Here is an 8,549-nt window from a genome sequence, read left to right as displayed (position 1 = left end):
ACCAACCCCTCTGAATGTTGGAAAATGGGACCCACCCCTCCCCAAAGCCTACTTTCTTTGGTTCCTGCTCCCTGCTTCTCCCCTTCTCCTGCTATCTGCACTCTCCCCCTGCTTGTTCGCCCTGTGCTACATTTGTGCCTGCATTTCTCTTCCAGCCTGGTAGGGAGCAAACTGAGGCAAGGGTAATCCCTGTCTCCAGTCAAAGGCCCACCCACCCCACTCCCCCCATCCCCGGGTCCCTTCTGAACCTGCCCTCGCTGAGGAAACCAACAATCAGGCCCAGAGAGCTGGGGTGCTCAAGCTCCATCTTCCTCCTAGTCTCTAACCACGGGCCCTCCCTCCATGTAGGAGAGGAGACTGAATGGATTTAGGAATGAGAAGAGGCAGATTAGGCCCAGAGTGTCTTGTGACTGGAGTTGGCTTGGACCTCCAGAAAAACTGGACTGATGGAGAGAGCAGAGGAGGGGCGAAGGCTTGGTCAGGAAAGGAGCAAAGGGTGTTAAACTCCAGTATATAATATGACCTTGAAGCAGGATCCAGCCCAGACATTTTTTTGCGGTCAGGAGGAAGCGAAGAGAACTGAGAGCAGTCCCAGCACCATAGATGAGCAGCACAAAGGGCAGGGCCCCGCTGGTCTGGTCCTTTCTAGTTCTGCTCTGAGGAATTACAGAGGACTGTGGCAGCACTGGGTGGAGTGTGGGGTGATGTATTCAAGGGGTGTCCCCCCCAATCCTGGTTCAGCTCTACTTGGTCTTTTATTTTTATTACAGTTCCAGATGAGATTTTTGTCCAAAGTATTCTGCTACCAAAAAAGGAAGCTGAAAAAGCCCTGATTTAACCTGTCCCTACAATATACAAAGGGGGAAACTGAGGCCCGGAAAGGTAAGTTAGGGTAGCCCTAGTGCCTGAAATAGAACCCAACACCCACAAAGTTCTCAATGAACATTTGTACAAAGAGCGACTGAACGCCATGAAATTCTCAAAGAATTTCAAAGCATGAACAAATCCACCTTAATCTGATACATGACAGTGCTACAGGACCTGACACCTTTTTAAACTCTCGAAGAAAGTTGCCGCACAAGACACAACAGAGAAAGGTTGGGAGCTGACTCGAATGTCCGGAATCACCTGACATTACACTGAATTCTCACCTCGGAAGCAGAAGCAGAGGTAATGCAGAAAACTGGCTGATTGTCCTTATCTGCTGCCTGAGCTAGTATGTATGCATATACTTGTGTAAAGTCTGGTTAGTTTCCATCATGGGTCTAATATTAGTTTGCTAACATCTGACACTAAGAAGTAAACAAGGGAAAGCCTCCTCTTACTTTGAGATTGAAATGTGAAAGATCCAGTTGTATACACCTCAAGAGGGCGGTCTGGTCCAGCTGGGCTCCTCATCAACCCTGACACAGCACTTGGGTACTCTAGGGTCTCTCTCAGCCCACCGTGGACCATCATGCTCCACAGAGCAAAGCCTGTGGTTACACAGTGACCTGGATTCTTCAATATTCTCTGTGATTATCTCCAGACAAGGTCTAACCCCAGACCACTTTCTCTCTCTCTACAGGCATTGATGGGCTATCAGGAAAGTAATCTAATGTTAGGAGCTGCTTGGGTAGGACATAATGATCAAGAGAAGCCATCTACCAAAAATGGGATTGTGTGTCCCAAAGACAATAGAAATAATTGGGGGGCTAAGCCCGGGTTGGAATTATCCACACCACTGCTTTGCCCCATCCTCCAAGGGTACATCCCTGTGCACCCAGGTAAGTAGGTAAGTAGGTTTCTACTTACCTAGGAAAGTAGAAAGAGCTTTCTGCTACTGACTCTCATTGAATGTGGCTTGGGGTGCATTTCCTCTCTGAGCCCCTGTCTCTCCATCTGTACAAGGAGGGTTAGGAATGAGTCATATATCAAAAAAGTTAAAGGGCAGCCTCAGAATGGGAGAGAATACTTACTCATTGTATGCCTGATAAGACTCTATCCTGAGCATATAAAGAACTCTTACAATTCAGGAATAAAAAGACAAATGACTCCATTAAGATGGACAAGCGAAACTGGGAGAAGTAAACTTTCCCATTTTTTTGTAGATGGCTTCCCTTGATCTTTCTGTCCTACTCTAGCAGTTCCTAATATTAGACATTCCTCCAAGGAAGATAAACCCATTGCTATTAGCACATGAAGAGATGCTCAACATCACAGTCATTAAAAAATATAAACCAGGGGCGCCTGGATGGCTCAGTGGGTTAAGCCGCTGCCTTCGGCTCAGGTCATGATCTCAGAGTCCTGGGATCGAGCCCCGCATTGGGCTCTCTGCTCGGTGGGGAGCCTGCTTCCTCCTCTCTCTCTGCCTGCCTCTCTGCCTGCTTGTGATCTCTCTGTCTAATAAATAAATAAAATCTTTAAAAAAAAAAAAAAATATATATATATATAAACCAAAACCACAGAGATATCGGGATGCCTGGATAGCTCAGTCAGTTAAGAGTTTGCCTTCGCCTCAGGTCATGATCCCTGAGTCCCTCATCAGGCTCCCTGCTCAGTGGGGAGCCTGCTTCTCCCTCTGCCTGCCGCTCCCCCTGCTGTGCACGCGCGCTCGCTCTCTCTCTCTCTTTCTCTGACAAATAAATGAATAAAATATTTAAACTTAAAAAAAAAACCACAGACATGTCACTTTGTACCCACTAAGATGGATAAAATAAAATTTTAAAAACTTGGAAAATAACAAGTCCTGGTGAGGATGTGGGGAAATCGGAATGCTCGTTCATTGCTGGTGGGAATGCCAAACAGTGCAGCCTCCACAGAAGACATTTTGCCGGTTCCTCCAAAAGTCACACATAGACTCGCCATTTGACCAAGCAATTCCAGTCCTCGGTATGTATTCAAGACAAAGGAAACCACATGTCCACACAGAACCTTGTACATCAAGCCTCATTGGCTTTGTACATCAAGTGGGAGCAGCCCAGAAGCTCATCCTTTGGTGAACAAGTAGACACAACACTGTCTATCCAGACAAGGGAATAATACTATCTGGCAATAGTAAGAAATGAAGCATGGTTAGATGCTACAATGTAGATGAACTTGAGAACATTCCACTAAGTGAAAGAAGCCAGGTACAAAAAGACACAGGTTCTATGCCTTCATTTCTATGAAGGGTCCACAAGAAGCGAATCCATAAAGACAGAAAATGGATTTGTGGTCAAAGGGGCCCACGGGTAAGGGGAGATGGGGAGTGACTGATAATGGGTATGGCATTTTGGGGGGGTGATGACAGTGCTCTGGAATTAGACGATGGTAATGGTCACATATACTAAAAACCCACAGAATTGTACATTTTTGAAAGAATGAATCTTCTGGTGTATGAATTACATCTTGATGGTGGGGGTTTTTTTGTTTCTGTTTTCACGAATGAACTATATGGTGGTAGTTTACAGATTTGGCTACGTCAGTACTACTCCAGGTCTACCCCACCTCCTGGTGCTTCTGGGCCTGAGAAAAAAAAATGTTTTTTAACGTGCCCCTGGGGTGATTCAGACACAGCCAGATTTGGAAACCACCGGACCAGCTCCAACACTCCAGGGTCCTGCTTGTGTCTATAATGAGAGTTACCTGTAAACAGTTGCACACAGCCCCTCTCTCTGTGGGAGTTGGCCCCTCTTGGGTTCTGTATGCCCTGGAACAGCCAGACCTCACACCCCAAGAGGGACCTGTGGCATTAGCCACAGAAACAGACCCTTCTTGTGCTCCTGGGTCCACAGGGGGTTTTCCGACCTCTGAGGTTTGTCTACTGCTGTTGGTCTTCCCAGGTGTTGGGGGAGGAGGGGCTCCCTCTGCAGAGCCTGAGATCCAGTGCTCTTTGCTCTGGGGGCACCAACGCCAGGCCTGCCCAGCAGGCCATGTGGTGGAGGAGCTCAAACCCCACTGGGGGATCTGGCAGGGAGGGGGCCGTGTGGACGACCCTCAGGTGCCTGGGAACCACATGCCTGGGGCGGTTTGGCTCTGGTGCCTGGACCAGACTCTGAGCAGGGAGCTCTTACAGAGGCAATCCAGGCCTAGCCTTCAGATTGAAGCAGATGAGTTGTTCTGGCTGCCTTCGGTGTGAGTGGGGATGTGAGTGTGTGCACAGGCCTAGCAAGGCCCAGGGCTCAGCTGTAAGCTGAGAGGCGAGGCCCTGCCCCCCGTTGTTCCTGGCCTGCCTTACTCCCTACAATGCCCAGCTCACATTCTTCCCTCCCAGTAGCTTCAACGATAATAACATCCCTTCCCCACACACATAGTCCAATTAAAGGCCAAAGCAAAATGCTTGTGATAGTCTACTTAATTTCCTCCTCACCACAACTTTTTAAGGTAGGAAGTGCTCTTCTCACTTCACACAAGGAAGGCGAAGCTCAGTTACTTAGTCGACTATTTACTGAACATTTACTATGTGCTAAGCACTCTGTTAAGTGCTGGATGTATACATGTGAATGAAGTCCAGCCCTATCTGGAGGGAGATGACACTCTGTCTCCAAGGAGGGGAAAGAGATTTCTAGAAAGAGGTCCGGCTGGGATGGCAAGCCAGGTCCACTTGAGTCCACAAGTCCTCCTCCCTCGGGCTGCCCAAACCTTGACCACACATGCAGATTCCCTCCACACAGAAGCCTTCCCGGGGCTGCCCTGTGATTGGGTCTTTCCAGGACTATGAGAAGGAAGAGTGCAAGGCTTTCTAAATGTCAGTGGTTCATAGGTCAGCATCACAACTCTTGCCATAGTTTCATCCCACCTGTTTCATTATTTGCTGTTTCTCTTTAAATGGATGTGCTTCTTAACACGTGAACTTTTATATTTACTTTCTTGTCACAGTAAGCACTGATTTCTGTGACATCACATGTGGCATGCCAGTTGCATTTTTTCCCTAATAAACCTTAACAGGAATATATTGCTATTGACATGTAAATCTTTGGTTAGGTGCCACTTAACATACTCTCACTACCAGCAATATGAGCAGCATACTTAGGAAAAACACTGCAAAAGTAAGAACATGTGTGTCCTTTAGACACCTGGAGGTGAACTTGCACGGAGGCCACCTTTGCTGAGAAGTTGCCTGGGTCATCTTGCTTTAGGCCAGTCCCTGAGAGACTCAGGGCTCAAAAGTGAATTCAACTGAAGGTCTGTCTGTTATTCCCTAGGGGCCACGAGGAAGAGACGAGGAAGCGCAGTTGGCAAGATGGTGCAAGTTCCTACCTGATGCCTGGTGACTCCTTCCCATGACCTCCATTCCCCCACCTATCTCCGGCCAAGTCATTCCCCTCAAGAGAAGCTTGAGGCGAAGAGCGAAGGACCTGGGTCTTGGTGCTGACTGAAAAGAGCAGAATCCAGCCAGCAAACCTCTACATGTCCCAGAAATCCTGGGCAGGGCTTTGTTCTCTCAAGGTTCAGGTCAAGTTTATCCATAGCTACTAAGGGCAGAGTTCCTGGATCACAGTGACTGCATGGCCCTAGGCAAGTGACTTCATGCCTCAGCTTCCCCATGGGAAAATGAGAGGACCTTCTTCACAGAGTGGTTACAATGATTATGTGAGACATAATGTAAAAATGGAGTTTGATAAAGGTCTATCCAAATATTATTTTATTATTATGCCTATTCAACAAATTCAAAATAAATACTCATTGGCCACTTTGGGGCCCAAAGCATGATTCCAGGCACTTAGGTGTGGGGGAGAGGGAGCAAGGGGCCTGGAGGGATGTGCAGAGATTAGTACAATACATCCTGTACAGTCTAGGAGCTGAAGCAGACAGATAATTCCGGTTAAACCGTATGATTTTGCCAATATTTGATTGGCAAACTACAATACTACTTCAGGCATCAGGCAAAGTAAAGTGAGTACAAAATGGCAATGAAGAAGGGAATGATTTTCTTCCACTGGAAAGATGAGGGAAGGTTTCACTTAAGAAGTGACCTTTGAGGGGACCCTCCTACACTATTGGTGGGAATGCAAACTGGTGCAGCCACTCTGCATGTCATCCTTGCGCAGGGGCCATGCTAATCTTCTCTGCGTCGTTCCAATTTTAGTATATGTGCTGCCGAAGCGAGCACTGGTGCAGCCACTCTGGAAAACGACATGGAGGTTCCTCAAAAAGTTGAAAATAGAACTACCCTATGACCCAGCAATTGCACTACTGGGTGTTTACCCTAAAGATACAAATGTGATCTGAAAGGGCACGCGGACCCAAATGTTTATAGCAGCAATGTCCACAATAGCCAAACTATGGAAAGAACCTAGATGTCCATCAACAGATGAATAGATAAAGAAGATGTGATATATATACACACACACATATGTGTGTGTGTGTGTGTGTGTAATCGAATACTATGCAGCCATCGAAAAACAAAATCTTGCCATTTGTGATGATGTGGATGGAACTAGAGAGTATTATGCTGAGCAAAATAAGTCAATCAGAGAAAGACAATTATCATATGATCTCTTGATATGAGGAATTTGAGAGGCAGGCCGGGAGGTCATGTGGGGAAGGGAGGGAAAAAATGAAACAAGATGGGATCGGGAGGGAGACAAACCATAAGAGACTCTTAATCTCACAAAACAAACTGAGGGTTACTGAAGGGAGGGGGGAGGAATAGTGTGGCTGGGTTATGGACACTGGGGAGGGTATGTGCTATGGTGAGTGTGTGAATTGTGTAAGACTGATGATTCACAGACCTGGGCCCCTGAAGCAAATAATATATTATATGTTAATAAAATAAAATGAAACAATAAAGTTTTAAAAAAAGGAGGTGACCTTTGAGCCTTGAAGGATGGGCTGGATTGCAGTCACCTGCAAACCAGGAAGAAGGGCCTTGTGGGTGATGGTGGGGAGAATGTCAGCAAAGGCGTGGAAGTAGGCTCAGGTAGAGCCTGTGGGGGGGAACGACCGTGGCTGGTGTGCCTAGGCAACTGTACTGCCCAGGAGCCTATAAGCTTAGTGGGCTGCTATGGAGGGTCTTAAATGCTGTCCTTGCCTTCCTGAGGGAGTTGGCAGCTACCCAGCAACAAACAGGAGATGATCATTCCTCTCTGCTCAGTGGGGCCAGTGGCACAAAGTGGAGCAACAGACTTCCTACTTTGCCATTAAAGGCTGAAATGACCACAGAAGAAATTATAATTAGCCAACCCCCCCCAAAAAAAACAACAACAGGGGCGCCTGGGTGGCTCAGTGGGTTAAAGCCTCTGCCTTGGGCTCGGGTCATGATCCCAGGGTCCTGGGATCGAGCCCTGCTTCGGGCTCTCTGCTCAGTGGGGAGCCTGCTTCCACCTCTCTCTCTCTGCCTGCCTCTCGGCCTGCTTGTGATCTCTGTCTGTCAAATGGATAAATGAAAAATCTTAAAAACAAACAAACAAACAAACAAAACAACAACAACAACAACAAAACAAATACACACAAAAAAACAACCAATCCAAAAAACCTTTCTGGGTGTGAGTTGTGAGAACCTGTTCTAGACTGGCCAAGGAGGCTGAGGAATCTCTTCCCCTGGAGACCTTGAAAAACAGGAGAGATTCTCATCTGTCTGGTTCCAGAAGAATCTGCCCAGAGGCAGGGGGCTGGACTAGATGACCCATTTGGGTTCTTTCCAGTCTGCAACCTTGATGATCTCATTGTTCCCTCTTCCTCTGGGTGAGCTGCCTCGCCCCAGCTCATACTCACTGGGGTCTTTCCTGTCATCAGAAATCTCCCAGGCCCCCAAAGCCACAGCTCTTCCAGTTAGTGACTCACAAATTTGTCAGCAAGATCATCCCAGTGTCTCGCCTCCATCCTCCTTGCTGTAAGCTTGAGTAAGGCTTGCTGCTATAAGACTTTCTCTTTCTAACTTCCTATCCTAATATAGCCAAGACCTTTCCCATTCAACCTTCCTCCCAGCCTTGCTGCCACCTCTGAAGAGACAGTGAGAGCCTCCCAGATGAGATAGGTTTTAGATTTGAAGGGCCTGGGTTTGACTTTTGACTAGTTGTAGGATCATGGGCAAGCCATTGAAGAGCAGGGATTAAGTAAACTAAAGTTTATGGAGCACTTGCTGTATGCTCACATACTAGTTGAATGAATCACAGGTTAAGTATTATCCCTATTTTGTGGGAGGGGAAACTGAAGCTCCAAGAGGTTACCTTTCTTGCTCACTGTCCCCCAACTAGTAAGTAGCAAAGCCAAACTGGAGCTTGGACCTCACAGATTCCAAAGGCTCTGCCATTTCCAGCCCCTGGTGTTTCTTCCCGCCTCACTGCACAACCTCAGTCCCTGTCGTCTGTAAAATGGGTTTAATACTCCTCACCCCCACAGAGTTATCAGGAGGGTTAAGAACATACATACTGTGTATGGACGTGATGCATAAGTCAAAAAGCACTAGGCAGATGCAAAATAATCATAACACTCAAGCCCCAGTCAATTCTCTGGGCTTCTGCCAACACCTCTGAGAGGCTATTTCTGAGGCTAGTAGGCAGAGGTAACCTCTCGCTTCCTCTGTCACTGTCGGATCGGATGAAAGAGACCTCTCTTCCATCACAGACTTTACCGCACTGGGCTGT

At 47.3% G+C, this 8,549-nt stretch overlaps 1 non-coding gene across 1 annotated transcript; it reads right to left on the bottom strand.

Annotated features, from left to right (window-relative positions):
- Positions 1–5,971: 5,971 nt before the first annotated feature.
- Positions 5,972–6,073, bottom strand: LOC125092500 (U6 spliceosomal RNA). The gene has a single exon (XR_007124962.1). It is a non-coding gene; the product is annotated as a U6 spliceosomal RNA (small nuclear RNA).
- Between the last annotated feature and the right edge of the window lie 2,476 nt (positions 6,074–8,549).

Source organism: Lutra lutra, chromosome X (assembly GCF_902655055.1).
Source record: "Lutra lutra chromosome X, mLutLut1.2, whole genome shotgun sequence".
Classification (NCBI taxonomy): Eukaryota; Metazoa; Chordata; class Mammalia; order Carnivora; family Mustelidae; genus Lutra; species Lutra lutra.
This window is presented reverse-complemented; position numbering and strand designations above follow the sequence as displayed.